This window comes from Lynx rufus, unplaced genomic scaffold, assembly GCF_022079265.1.
Source record: "Lynx rufus isolate CCGP_SWC_20201006 ecotype Redwood Valley unplaced genomic scaffold, mLynRuf1.p SCAF_3, whole genome shotgun sequence".
NCBI lineage: Eukaryota > Metazoa > Chordata > Mammalia > Carnivora > Felidae > Lynx > Lynx rufus.
In genome coordinates, this window is record NW_025814845.1 from 90,430,471 (window position 1) to 90,446,332 (window position 15,862).

General features: G+C 33.9%; 1 pseudogene; it reads right to left on the reverse strand.

Moving 5' to 3' along the window:
• The window catches only part of LOC124521123 (glyceraldehyde-3-phosphate dehydrogenase-like), a 179,567-nt pseudogene extending 164,906 nt beyond the window's left edge, over positions 1–14,661 (reverse strand).
• Between the last annotated feature and the right edge of the window lie 1,201 nt (positions 14,662–15,862).

Consider the following 15,862-nt stretch of genomic DNA (forward strand, 5'->3'; position numbering starts at 1 on the left):
TACTTACAATAATTTATGATCATGGAAATACCTACGTTATTCTAAATGTGCATCACCTAATATCTTGAATGCACTCAAATGTAATTTTTCAACTGTTAAATCTTTTTTTAATTGCCTTAATTATTCAACATTTCTTCTATTTTTAGAGAAGATGCATTTAAAAAATCTCAGATTTCAAAGCAAATTCACATTTGAGCTATTTGTGATTTCTTAAATACCTTAACTGGTTTTGAAATATAGAAAATACATATATTTCTACACCAAGATATAACTCTAAATTTTTCCTTGTGCATATATTCTAGGCCAGCTTAGTGTCTGGACAAACATAGAATTTTAATCTTCATTAATTTACTCAGAATCTGCATAAAGTATAAAAGTTGGTTCTTTTTTCCACTGACAAATCAGTTAAAGTAGCAAAATAACCAGTAAGAAAAGCTCTATCTCTCAATATATATTCCTTAAAGACACTATGATCCTTTAAAGCAATCCCTTCCATTCAGCAACTAATAATAGGGAAAATTACAGAAAATTACAGCTACAAATAAACTTGAAAGCCAGTTTATCCACTATTACATATCTAGATTTAATATATTCTTAGAAAATTGTTCCTAAATACTATAACATCAATAGTTACATATCCTTACCATTTTAAGTACCATAAAATGTGAGCATTGCTTCAGTAAAGATGATAGAAAACTGCCTAAATGTTTAACTACGAGGAGTTTTAAAAATTAGTGTTACCCAGGATGTGTTTCAACCAAATACTAACTCTATGGGACATTTAAAGAATTTACACAACACAAAGAGTCTTTGAGAAAATAAGTTCGAAAAAACCTGTGGTAGCCAAATTTTAAAAATTTCTTCATGCGTTACTACATGCATGAGCTAATTTGTACACTGTGAACTTTAATAAAGGGATATTCTATGGGTTTTTTTTTCCAAATGCATTTAACCACAGAATATATCTAGAACACCTTGTGGGCTAATGGTTTTGCAGGATATAGTTTGAGATAATTGAATTTAATAACCTATGCTACATAGAAACAATAAAACATTAAGCAGTCATTACAAGGACACAAACTATTTACAGGAAAACTTCATGAGGTAAGCAGATTATAATTTAGAGTAATATTTATTTATATTTATTTACTATATAATATATATTCATTTTATCTTAAACATATAGTTATGAAGAGGAATTTGAACTTCCTAAAGTAGCACTAATTCCCTTTTTAATAAAAATATTTATTATACTGATCTTAAAAACCTTCATAAAGTTTGCACTAGATTCAATGTTCAAACAGTAAGCAAAGGAAAAATTGAAATCCACATTCTCTCCATAAAACTGTTCCTTGTACACGGACTTCTCCAGTTAAATTTTCACTCATTTGCCACAATATATTAGGGATCATGTTTTTCTTTATCCATTTTGCCTTTGAAAGAAAAACCAAATTCCCTAAAGCAAATTCTCTCCAATTTTTGGAATGATACTGTCTTACATTACTGGGGACAGATTTTAATACTGCATGTTTATCATGTTACATTTTATTTGCTCCCACAAAGAAAATTAAATCCGGAAATAATTTGAAATCACATGTCAGAAGGAAGCTATTAACTAGGTTTGATTTCCAAGTTGAAAAAGCATCCAGAAGTCTTGTAAAACAAGTGGTCTTATCACTAAATGTGAGCACTACACATCCCAAATGTACCTTTCTTTTTCTCTTTTTTTGTTAAAAGTGGGTATGAACAGACATCTCAGTTTGTTGGCAAAGCCCTATTATACAGATTTTTCTGGTGTTATTGTTACTAGTATCCTTTTTCACTCTCACAAGTGTCTCAGCTTGGTTGATAAAGTATATGGTCATCTGAGTTCAGTAGCAAGAGCCGGTGTTCCCATGATTTACCCATCTCATGTGCAAAAAATGTTCCATGGGCTTTAGAGTCTGATCAAATGTGCTTAGGAGCGGACTTTCAGAATTTGTTATTATTTGTTGCATGACTTACGATCTCAACTTATGGATCCAATGGTTCAGTCAGGTAACCTAATCCTAAAATTACAGAAACAGAAACTATTTAAAAATTCCTGGTTGTGCTTACTCTACTACCCCTGTTTTATATATATATAGAGAGAAATTTATTCCTCCACTAACCTTCCACTTTTCCCTTTGAGGTGCTCCTCCACTTAGTGTATTTTGGTTGCTTTGTTTCTTCACTTGTTTTGATTTGTTTTATTTTGCCTCAGGGACAACTAACATAATGACTTTAATGCTTTTAAGATTTGGAAATTTAAGAGTGACTTTGAGGTTATTTCTGCTTTCTACTCTGCCATTTCTCCCGGAGGGAATAAATCCCAAATGGCCAATGAAATTAAATGAGGTCAGAAAAGGGGAGGATAAAGAGAATATATTGGATGAAAAAACAACATTTAAAAATTATTTTTCTATCCCACATTTTTTTATTAAATATATTTTTACTAGGCATAACAAATGAGTAGGGATGGACATTGAAAACAAGAAAGCACAAAATAAATTTTGTTTAAAGAAAAAAAATTCCTTGTCATAAAAATAGCTTAAAAATAGTTTGTTGGAGGGGCGCCTGGGTGGCCCAGACAGTTGAGCGGCTGACTTCGGCTCAGGTCATGATCTCGTGGTTGACAAGTTCGAACCCCACATGGGGCTCTGTGTTGACAGCTCAGAGCCTGGAGCCTGCTTCAGATTCTGTGTTTCTCTCTCTCTGCCCCTCCCTTGCTCATGCTCTGTCTCTGTCTCAAAAATAAAATAAACTTTAAAAAAATAAAAAAAAAATAATTTGTTGGTAATGAAACTTTGTTTTAATTGAAAAAGGCATTGGGGCGCCTGGGTTGCTCAGTTGGTTAAGCATCTGACTTCTGCTCAGGTCATGATCTCACAGTTCACTGGTTCAAGCCCCGTGTTGGACTCTGTGCTGACAGCTCAGAGCCTGGAGCCTGCTTCAGATTCTATGTCTCCCTTTTTCTCTGCCCCTCCCCTGCTAGCGCTCTGTCTCTCTCACTCAAAAATAAGTAAGCATTTAAAAAAAAAAAGGCATTGTTATACTTTGTCATTAAGTGCAGTTATAATAAATATTGAAGATCGTTATGAAATATAATTTTTCTCTTCATGATTGTGCTAGTTAAGATCCTTTGGCTACAAGAAACAAAGAATCCTTGCAAAGCTTTATTAAAAAAATAATCTTACTATTAATTCACGCCCCAAAGATAGAAAATCAACTCCCTCTCCCAACCCCCATATTCTGTTCTAGATATTTCAAATTTTGACTAAGATGGACCATCATGTAGCTGTCTAACTATTCTTATTTGGATTTCTTATGGAATTAATTTTAATTCATTATGCTTTGGTAGATTGAAGACCATTATTAGAAAAAGATCTATAAAATCTTACAATGTACAGTTACTTTTATAGAAATGGTATTCACCTTGAAACCTCTACTTTGCTCAGTGATATATTTATGGCTTCAGCCCAATAAGGTACTTTTTACATCAGTTTTCCTATTTTAATCCTATTAACATTGACTTTGAGACAATTTTTAGTTTTTTGTTTTGTTCTATAGAATGCTTACAGGCAGACATATAGAAATGCATAAGTATGTTTTTTATAATAACCTTATTTTGCTTAATTTTTCTACCTTTGTTTTTCTTTCTTCCTAGTGTTTGTTTTTTTTTAATATTGTTATGCTATATATTCTTTAAAATGCCGCAAATAGTTTTTAAAACAAAGTAGATTATAAATAATGCAATACATTATGCTTTAAAATACATGTATTTAAAATTATAGAATATAATGCTTATTATTTTTTCTAAATAACTGCATTTTTATATGATAAAATTATATGCATATATTTCAGAAAAGTAAAGGAGAAAATAGTGTGTTGATTGTGATATTTGTTCAACTTTCATATCAATTTATTTCATATTTACTTTCTCAAACCCTTAGCCATTATTTATATTAGATATATTATTTACATTATATACTATATAACATATAGTATATTATTTATATCACATATTATTTATATTATATATATTATGTAGTCATTATATACATTGCATATAATTTATCTTTAAATTTTTTTAAAATTTATCTTTAAAATATTTTAATAATAAAATATTAAAATATTTTATTATTTTAATAATAAAATATTAAAATATTTTAATTATTTTTTAAGTAAAGGAATAATATTACAGTTTTATAGAATTGATTTAGTCACTGTCTTAGTTACATATCCTCGGGAGAAAACATTGATAGCAAAAAGATTGGTTTTAATCTTATAGATTGTAAAATAGCACTCCACATTGAGGCATATCCAACAGCTGTCTTATGCCAGGAAAGCCCAGCCATTACAACCTCTGCCAGCTGTAGGGTAACAAGGGAGAAAAATATGTGTAAGAGTAAACATATATATTTCATGTCTACATATCTTACGCATCTGGGTTTTTAAAGTGAAGTCGTTGCTATTTCCAGCACTAGAATAACTAGCAGCACGACTTACATTGAGCTCATTTTAATAATCCTGACTTCTGCTCTACCATTTAAAATACTTTCCTTGTTACCCCCCTTATCTCAGATAGGCTCTTGAAAGAAGACTCTCTAGAGAGGCTAAGAATTTAATAAACAAAAAATTGAATGCTCAATAATTCTAAACAAGTGGGCAACTCATGATGATGAACACAATGGCAAGTGGCTACACCATTCACTCTGACAGATAGTTTGTAAGCATAAATGAGCAAGGGAATAATGCTTGGATACTCCTGATCTTTCTATAGAAGTTATTATAACTTGCTTGGGTCACTGCTTAGTGGAACAATAACAAGAAAAAGTAGATCTTAACTGTTCCTCTGGTAGATAACATTGGTCACACTTTGATGCTTACCTTACAAATCTGCCCTAGACAATACTAACTTGAAAAACAAGGTTTTTTTGGTTTGTTTGTATTTGATATTTAAATTTATTTTATTTTAATATAATTTATTGTCAAGTTGGCTAACATACAGTCTATACAGTGTGCTCTTGGTTTTGAGGGTAGATTCCCATGATTCATCACTTACATATAACAGCCGGTGCTCATCCCAACAAGTGCCTTCCTCAATGCCCATCACCCATTTTCCCCTCTCCCTTGCCCCCCCATCAACCCTCAGTTTTTTTTCTGTATTTAAGAGAAAGACAAATTTTATTTAAAAATGAATTCTCAGGGGCGCCTGGGTGGCTCAGTCGGTTGAGCGGCCGACTTCGGCTCAGGTCATGATCTCGCGGTCCGTCAGTTCGAGCCCCCCGTCGGGCTCTGTGCTGACAGCACAGAGCCTGGAGCCTGCTTCAGATTCTGTGTCTCCCTCTCTCTCTGACCCTCCCCCGTTCATGCTCTGTCTCTCTCTGTCTCAAAAATAAATAAACGTTAAAAAAAATTAAAAAAAATGAATTCTCAGTAAGTGATGTTTCTTGTAGAAAGATCTGAAAGTTTAGACTTCTTTATGTATGGCAAGAGACTATGTAAATTTGGTAATAGCCACAAAAAGATTTTTGACAATCAACTCTTTAGTCCAATACATCTTACTGAATTATGATCACTGTCAATGATATCATCTTAAAAAATCAAGACATGGTAATACATGCACAAATACACATTTAAATCTCCATCAGTAATCTATACTAACTACCTCCTGGCACTGCTAAATGTTAAAAAATAGTTCAGTGAGGATTATGTTATCATCTCCATTTTATATATAAAGAAAATTGACTTCAGTAAGGGTAAGTAGCTCCAAATTCCAAATCTGAAAAATAGCGAAGTTGCTCAGAAAACAAATGTTAGACATGGAGAAAGTCTAGAAAATAATGTATGCTAAAAACAAAAACAGAAACAGAACAACTAAAAGAAAATGATGTATGAACAAAATGGATATATCAATAAAGGGATCAAAATCCTGAAAAGAAGCCAAAAAAATTCTGGACAGCTATATGCAAAACAAAGAAACTGTATCACTTTTCACACCATATACAAAAATAAACTAAAAATTGACTAAAGACCTAAACCTGAGACCTGAAATCATATACTCCTAGAATAGAGCATCGGCAGTAATTTCTTTGACATCAGCCATAATAACATTTTTCTAGATATGTTGCCTAAGGCAAAAGAAACAAAAACAAAAACAAACTACTGAGATTGCATTAAGATAAAAACCTTTTGTACAGCAAAAGAAACCATTAACAATACAAAAAGACAACCTACTGAATGGGAGAAGAAATTTGCAAATGGCATATCCAATAAACAGTTCATATCCAAACTATATAAAGAACTACAACTCAACACCAAAAAGATTCCCAAATAATCCAATTTAAAAATGGGAAGAGATTCTGAATAGATATTTTTCCAAAGAAGACGTACAAATAGCCAACAGACACAAGAAAAGATGCTCAACATCACTAATCATAAAGGAAATGTGAATTAAAACCACAAAGAGATATCATGTTACACCTGTCAAAATGGCTAGAATCAAAAGACAAGGAAGAAAAACCATTGACTGGAATGTGGAGAAAAAAGAACCTTTATACACTGTTGGTGGAAATGTAAATTGCTATAGTCATTGTAGATAACAGTATGGAGTTTCCTCAAAATTTTAAAATAGGAATTGTCATATGATATAATAATTCCACTACTGAGTGTTTACTCAAAGAAAACAAAACATAATTTGAAAAGATAAATGTGCCTCTATGTTTACTGCAGCATTATTTACAATAACCAAGATATGGAAGCCATTCAAATGTACATCAATAGAAGAATGGATAAAGAGGATGTGGCATACACACACACACACACACACACACACACACACACACTGGAATATTACTCAGCCATAAAAAAGAATGAGATATTGCTATTTCAACAACATGGGTGGATCTAGAGGGTATTATGCTAAGTGAAATAATTTAGACTAAGAAAGACAAATAACATATCATTCCACTCATATGCAGAATCCAAAAAGCAAAACAAATGAATAAACAAACAAACAAGGAGCAGAATCAGACCCATCAATACAAAGAACAAACTGATGGTTGTCAGAGGGGAGGGGATGTGGGGATAGGAAAAATAGGTGAAGGGGAGTGGAAGATACAGAATTCTAGTTATGGAATGAATAGGCCACAGGGATAAAAGGTACAGCATAGGAAATATAGTCACATTACAATACTGTTGCATGGTGAGAGATGCATGGCATAATGTACAGGTTGTTGAATAACTATACTGTACATCTGAGACTAATGTAACATTGTGTACCAGCTATACTCAAATAATTCTTGGTTTGTAATATATTTTTTCCTACATAGTTTTGTATTATTTTAGTTAGGTTAATTGATAAATTCAATCAGAGTGTAATAAGATGTAAAATGGTAACCACAAAGAAAACAGCTATAGAATATATACAAAAGGAAATGAAAAGGAAATTAAAACATTACACTACAGAAATCAACTAAACACAAAAGTAAATAGTAATGCAGAAAATGAGGCAAAAAATATAAACCATATAGAAAACACATAGCAAAAGATAATGTAAGACATTACATATTAATACAGACTCAGTAAGGCAAGAAGATATAATAATAATAAACATTTACACTCAAACCCTCAAAATATATGAAGCAAAAATTGACATATATAAAGATAGAAATAGACAATTCTTTAATAGTTGGAGACTTCTATACCCCACTTTTAATAATGGGTAGAAGGTAAGTAATAAAATAGAGTTCTTGAATGACACAATAAGCCAACTAGATCTAACAGACAAATACAGAACACTCTACCTAAGCAACAGAATACACATTCTTTTCAAGTGAACATGGAACATTCTCCAGGATAAACCATATATTGGGCCACAAATGAAGTCTCAAAAATTAAGAAAAAAAATAAACATCATACAAAGCATTTCTCTTGTCACGACAGGATAATTTTAGAAATCCATAACAAGCAAATCTGGATAATCCACAAATTTGAAATATCAAAAAACACACTCTTTAAGAAGTAGATCAAAGAAGAAACAATAAGGGAAGTTAGAAAATACTTAAAGACTAAAGAAAACTAACGCACAACATAACACAACTTATGGGTCACTGTCAAAGCAGGAGTAGGGAGAAATTTATGGCTATAAATGCCTATATTTTTTTAATTTAATTTTTACATTTATTTACTTTTTGAGAGACAGAGACAGAGCGTGAGCAGGGGAGGGGCAGAGAGAGAAGGAGACACAGAATCCGAAGCAGGCTCCAGGCTCCGAGCTGTCAGCACAGAGCACGACGCGGGGCTCGAACTCACAAACCTGAGATCTTGACCTGAGCCAAAGTTGGATACTTAACCGACTGAGCCACCCAGGCGCCCCAATAAATGCCTATATTAAAAAAGAAGAACGATCACAAATCAATACCCTAAATTTGCAACTTGAAGAACTAGAAAAAGAACAAACTAAATGCAAAGGTAGCAAAAGGAAGGAAATAATAAACATTAGAGCAGAAATAAATAAAATGGAAAAGAAAAATAGAGAAAATCAGTAAAACCAAGTTAGTTCTTCAAGAAGATCAACAAATTGACAAAATTTTAGCTAGATTGACTAAGAAAAAAAGGAAAAGACTCAAATTACTAAAACCTGAAATAAAAGTGGAGACATTACCACGAATTCTACAGAAATAAAAAGACTATAAGATAATATGATAAATAATTACACACCAAAAAAATTGGATAACCTAGATGAAATGGACAAATTCCTAACAACCCAAAACCTACCAAGACTAATTCATGAGAAAATAGAAAACCTAAATAGACTTATAACTAGTAAGGAGATTAAATTGGTAATCCAAAATCTTCTGGCAAAGAAAAGCTCTGGACCTGATCCTTTACCAATAAATTTTACCAAACATTTAAAGAAAAACTAATACCAATCCTTCTCGAACTTTTCCAAAACATTGAAGAGTAGGAAACTCTTCCTAACACTTTCTCTGAGGCCAACTTTACTTTGATACCAAAGCCAGGCAAAGACACTACAAGAAAAGAAAACTAAAGTTTAATATCCCTGATGAATATTGTTGCAAAAATTCTCAACAAAATACTAGCAAACCAAATTCAGCATCATATTAAGAGGATTTTGCACCATGACCAAGTGGGATTTATTCCTGAAATGCAAGGATAGTTCAACACACAAAAAGTGATCAATGTAATACACCACATTAACAGAATGAAAAAAAAAATGATCATCTCAGTCAATGCAGAATAAGTGTTTGGCAAAATTGAACACCCTTCATGATAAATACTTAACAAACTAAGAGTAGAAGGAAATTATCTCAACATAATAAAAGCTATATATAAAAACCTATAGCAAACATACTCAATGATGAAAACTTGAAAGCCTTCCCTGTAAGATCAGGAAACAAGTCAAGGATGTTTACTTTCACTACTTTTATTCAACATGGAACTAGAAGATCTAGCCAGAGGGCTTAGGAAGGAGAAAAAAAAGGCATCTAAATTGGAAAGGAAGAAGTAAAATTATCTGTTCACAGTTAATATGATCTTATATGTAGAAAATCCTAAAGATTTTACATAGAATTGGTAGAACTAATAAGCGAATACAACAACGTAGCTGGATACAAGTTCAACACATAAAAATAGGTTGCAATAACAATATACAATCTCAAAAAGAAATTTTAAAAAATTCATATTCAATAGCATCAAAAAATACTTAGAGAGTTAACCAAGAAGGTGAAATACTTATAAAATAAAAGCTGTAAAACATTACTTAAAGAAATTTAAAAAGATAAATAAATGGAAAGACATCCCATGTTAATGAACTGGAAGACTTAATATTGTATAATGTCAATAATCAATACCCAAAGTGAATCCACAGGTTTGACGCAATCCCAATCAAAATCCCAATGATGTTTTTGGCAGAAAATCCATTCTAAAAGTGATATGGGATCTCAAAGGACCCCAAATAGACAAAATAATTTTGAAAAGAAAAATAAAACTATTGGGATCATACTCTTCTTTGCAAAACTTACTAAACAGTTAAAGTAATCAAAACAGTGTCTTTCTGGCATAAAAGCTGAAATGTAAATCAATGGAATAGAATAAAAAGCCCAGAAATAAACCTTCACAAACATGGCCAAATGATTTTCAACAAAGGGCCAAAATAATTCAATGGGGCAGGAACTTTTTTTTTTCTTCAATAAACAGTACTGGGGAAATTGGATATCTATTGTGAAAGAATGAAACTGGACCTTACTTAACACCTATACAAAAATTAACTCAAACTGGATCAAAGATCTAACTGTAGGATCTAAATGTGTAAAACTCTAAGAAGAATACTTAGGTAAAAACTTCATGGCATTGGGTTTGGCAAATATTACTTGCATATGATACAAAATATGCAGGCAACAAAAGGAAAATAGACAAATTGTATTTCATGACAATTTTTAAATATTACATCAGAAGATATCCATAGAGTAAAAAGGCAACCTATGGAAGGGAGCAATATTTGCAAATCACATATTGATAAGGAATTAGTAGCCCAAATATATAGAGAACTCCTAAAACTCAACAACAACAATAACAAATTTGATTTAAAAATGGCCAAAGGACTTGTATAGACATTACTCCAAAGAAGACAATGCCCAATAACTACATAAAAATATGCTCAACACTACTTATGAGAAAAATGTAAATTAAAAACTACAATAAGATATCCCTTCATACCCATTAGGATAATTACTATCAGAGACCAAAACAAAACAAAACAAAACAAACAAAAAATACCCAGAAAGTAATGTGTCTCTGAGAACATGGAAAAATTGGAATTTTTTGTTTATTGTCAATGGGAATGTAAAATGGTGCAGCTTCTACAGGGAATGGTATAGTGCTTTCTCAAAAATTTAAAATAAAAATAACCCACAATCCAGCAATTCCACTTCTGGGTATATGCCAAAAGAAGTGAAAATGGGGTCTCAAAGAGATTATTTATACACTCATGTACTTAGCAGCATTACTAACAAGAGTAAAAAAGTCACAGCAATCCACTTCTATTGGTAGAAGACTGGATGAGAAAAACATGGTGTATATACACATATATTAGAATAACGTTAAGCTTTTTTTTTTTTTAATTTTTTTTTCAACGTTTATTTATTTTTGGGACAGAGAGAGACAGAGCATGAACGGGGGAGGGGCAGAGAGAGGGAGACACAGAATCGGAAACGGGCTCCAGGCTCTGAGCCGTCAGCCCAGAGCCCGACGCGGGGCTCGAACTCACGGACCGCGAGATCGTGACCTGGCTGAAGTCGGACGCTTAACCGACTGCGCCACCCAGGCGCCCCACGTTAAGCTTTAAAAAGGGGAAAAATGGGGCGCCTGGGTGGCTCGGTCGGTTAAGCGTCCGACTTCAGCTCAGGTCACGATCTCACGGTCCGTGAGTTCGAGCCCCGCGTCGGGCTCTGGGCTGACGGCTCAGAGCCTGGAGCCTGTTTCGGATTCTGTGTCTCCCTCTCTCTCTGCCCCTCCCCTGTTCATGCTCTGTCTCTCTCTGTCTCAAAAATAAATAAAACGTTAAAAAAAAAAGGGGGGGGGAAATTCTGACACACGCTAAAACATGGATGAACCTTCAGGACATTATGCTAAGTGAAATAAGTTAATCACAACAAAATATTGTATGATTCCACTTACATGAGGTACATGAGTACTCAAAATCGTAGAGACAAAAGTAAAATGGTGGTTGCCACAGGCTGGGGAGTGGAGAAAACGAGTTTGTGTTTAACAGACAAATAGTTTCAGTTTTGCAAAATCAAAAGAGTTCTGGCGGCGGATGGTGGTGATGATTGTACAACAATATGAATGTACTTAATACCACTGAACTGTACACGTAAACATGTTTGAAATGGTAAATTTGATGTGCATTTTACCACAATAAAAAACACACACACACACATTGAAAAAATGGCAAAGACGCATTGGAACCCAAGTTCCTGGCTCCTAGTAGGTAGTTGGTTCTCTTTTGCCCACTTATACTACTGTATTGTAATGCCATATGTTGCAGGTTTCAGCCTCTCTTTCTCTGTCAGATTCTTCCTGTCACTCATAAGCATGTTTACATCTCTTTCATCCTCCAAAAGAAAATAACAAAAAGCCCTTTCTTACCCTGGTTATGCTATTCCTCCCTAATTTGCCTTCTTGATTCCTAGACAGGTAGCTTAAGCATCACTACATGCTGAACTGCCCACCTTACTCTCTGGGCTACTCTACTCTATGACCAGGTTCACACCTCTCTTGTGGTTCTGATATGTTGCTAAATTGGTTTGTTTTCATATCTGGTTCTGACACAGCGTGACCACCAACAGGGCAAGTGTTTCATGACATTTCTCTCTGTGCCTTCGGTCCACGTTCTGGTCCCCAAATCAACACTTTAAAAAATGAATAAAATATATATTAATACAAATATGATTTACATACAAAAATGTGATAATTTGGATTTAGTAATTTAGAATTTCTGTTAATCCATCGTAAGGGTTCTATAAGACCTATTTGCATTCTATACAAAACTTCCAGCTGTGGAAGGCAGCTTCTCTTCCGCATTTGACCTCCTTTCCCATCTAGAATATTTCTCTCCTCCAAGTATTCACAGACTGGGAGAGAGCATGGCGGTCAAAAGTGTATCGAAATCAATGGATTTATAATATGTAAAGACTCTATGGCAAAATAGAACATTCACCATATTCCAGATGGGTTGTGGTTTTCTCTTCTGAGTTGATATGTAAGCAACTCCCACAAGTTTAAGGGGAAATTATACATCAAAAGCTATGTCTCTAGTGCTAATTTCTCCCTACCCCAAGCATTTTTAATAGTGGAAATATCACTGTTAATTTGTGAAAAAAAATTTTGAGAGGCAAAAATATCTTACAAACCTAAACAGAAACACAGTATAGTTGTGTTATTAAAATGTTAGACAGAGGGATATTTGGGGGAAAAATGTCTAGAAAGACCCATTAAAAGGCATTAATAAAAACAGGTTTGCGAAACACTGTTATACTTTAAATTTCTGGTGACATCATTTTTTCTATGCTGTGCAGGTTTATCACTATCATCGGACAAGACTCTTTGTAATATAAAATCAGAAAATCAGAAAGTCATCAGATACAAACTCTATAATTGAGGGACTCACAGGTATGATCACTCCAAGTTGCACCCATATATTTAAAGTGTAAAACAACCCCTTCCAGATATCTTTGTTACAGTTTGTCTTTATTGCAAAGGAAAAAAAAATTAAAAGATAAATACATTTAAAAAATAAAAAAGATCCTGTCTTGCTTTTGCAGTCATATGCACCCCTCTTCCCCATCAGTCTCAGGTCCTCCCGAGGACAGTCATCTTTATACCTTTGGAAGAATAGCTATTTTCCCCTGTTGAATGTCAAGGTGCAAGTTCCTTGGCTTCCAGCCAGTGTTTATAGTGTCTTGGGCCACATCACACAATTATCTGGCCTGCCTTCCCTTGAACAGGAAAGCTGTTTGTGATTATCTCACATTGGAAGATAAGGAAAAGATAGCAAGTGTCTGTTTTATATGAACCCAAACTGCTTCACTTAATAACAACAACAACAAAAAGTTTAACATGTTGTATTAATCAGCAAGATGCTTTAATTTTTGCTATTACTAAAACTTTGCTTCCCTAGGCAAGATAAAACAGTGGAGCCAATCACAATAAGATTCCAACTTCTAATTCATGTGTCTGATGTGTAAATAAGTCACCAGCATGGAGTTTCTGCATTTGAGATACAACCCTGGGGGAAGAAGTTTTGAGGACCAGGACCTGCCTCTAAACCACTGGAGCAAAGAGCAAGCAGAGGGTACAAAGGGCACCATAGGGGACCAACACATTCCTAGTCCAGTTGGAACCGGTTTAAAGGCTTCTCTTAGACCCAGCCGGATTCTTTTGATTTTCTCCTGGCAAGAACCTTGGCAAAGCAATAAAGCGATTGGCCAATCAGTCTCATATGACTTTGCATCTCCTGTCTTCACTATGTTGTTCCTGAAGGAATATACCTGGACTATGATCTTATTCTGCCTTAGCAAAAGGGATAGGAGCTTGAGCTGAATGGATTTCTGCCCATTATTCTTTTTTGTTCACTGCATCTGATAAATATATTACTTTTTCTTTATTTCCATTGCTCACTGAAAGGCACATATAATCTTTTTTTTTTTTTAATGTGGGTCAAATAGAAATGTTCTTAATTCCTCCGGCTTACCCAGAGTCTCTCTATATAACACCTCTCCTTTTCTCTTTCCCTACCTGGGGAGTCTAAGAATTATAGAAATTTAGGGCTAACAGTGCATATAAGATCATCTGGATTCCCCAGGGCAAGAACATTCCTTCCAATCCAAACTCTTCATTTTACAAATAAGCTTAGAAAGATTATTTTCTTAAAGATTCTACAGTTCATTTCTGACAGGTGCTAAATCAGAACCTAAGTCTACTGATTCTCTGCCCAGCACTTTGTCCACTATGAAGATCCTGCCTGCCATCCCCATTTATTAACTCTCGTCCACCTTCACTCCAATGTTCCATACCCGTTTCTTCCTTGACGTTGCTCCAATCTGGCCTTTTCTCCATTTTGTATATCAACATCATTATTCTCAAAAAGCACTGTAACACTGTTAAATTATCCATCAGGCGTCTCTGGCCCTGTCACTTAACTGAAGCTCCCCTCTTTTTTCCCTATCTCTCTATATGACGCTCTTAACAATATCACCCTTGCCCATACTTCCAAATTGTTCCTACAAAAATATTAATGCACATGAATTGCAAATTCAGTGTTTCCTGAGTAATCAGTTTCTTTATTGAACTTTGATTTGGATTTCTGACTGTCTTTAGATACCACTACCTGAAGGTCCTACGAGCATTCACAATCCACTGTCTAAAAATGAACTCATTATCGTAACTATTCTCTCTGGCCAATTGCCTTCTCCACTAGTGTTCTTTGTGTATTGTTAAGACAATAACATTTTCCAAGTCTTCTAGACAAGAAACTGAATATCTATTCAGTTATTAAATATTTTGATCTTTCCCCTCTTCCTTTTCTTATATATCCTATATGCAAATGATCAGCAAGCCCTAGAAACTATACTTCTTAAATATCTCTCAAATGTGTCCCCTCTGGTCTAATTTCATTGTCCTTGACCAAGTTTAGGTCCTCATTGTCTTTCATCTGGACCCTGAAGATGGCATTCCAAAGTCTCCCATCAACCCTTTTTAATCCAGTGCTGCCAGAATTATTTTCCTAAATCATATGTTTAATTATATGAGCCCTAAATATTAAAAATCGCCTACATATGTATATGGAATACTACATGATTTTGTCCAATACTCCAATACTACATATTTTGTCCATTCAGTGGCCCCAATATGTATTCCTACATATTTTGTCTTCCTTTTATATCTTGATTTAAAGAGGGTTTAAGTTACCTCACAGAAACATGTAAAAATGAAACATTAAAAAATAATTTGAAGGGAAAGAAAACTAATATGAAGCCAGGAATGAAGATCAATCCTTTGAACCCTGTGTTTGCTACCGACAAATTTGCCTCTAAGTTTTGAACCAGTGAAACAAAGAGGTAACTATGACTTTCAATAACTGTTTCTATAAATGTTTGCTTCTTCTGCTTAATTGTAAGTTCCTTGTGGGAAGTTATATATGCTTTTGTTTGTGTAATTTTTGTATTCACCAGCATTTAGTGTAGTGCTTTGTTGACATGGGCAGAAACACAGCCTCTCATTGAAATAAATAGTTCTGTCTTTTAATATCTTGAAACTC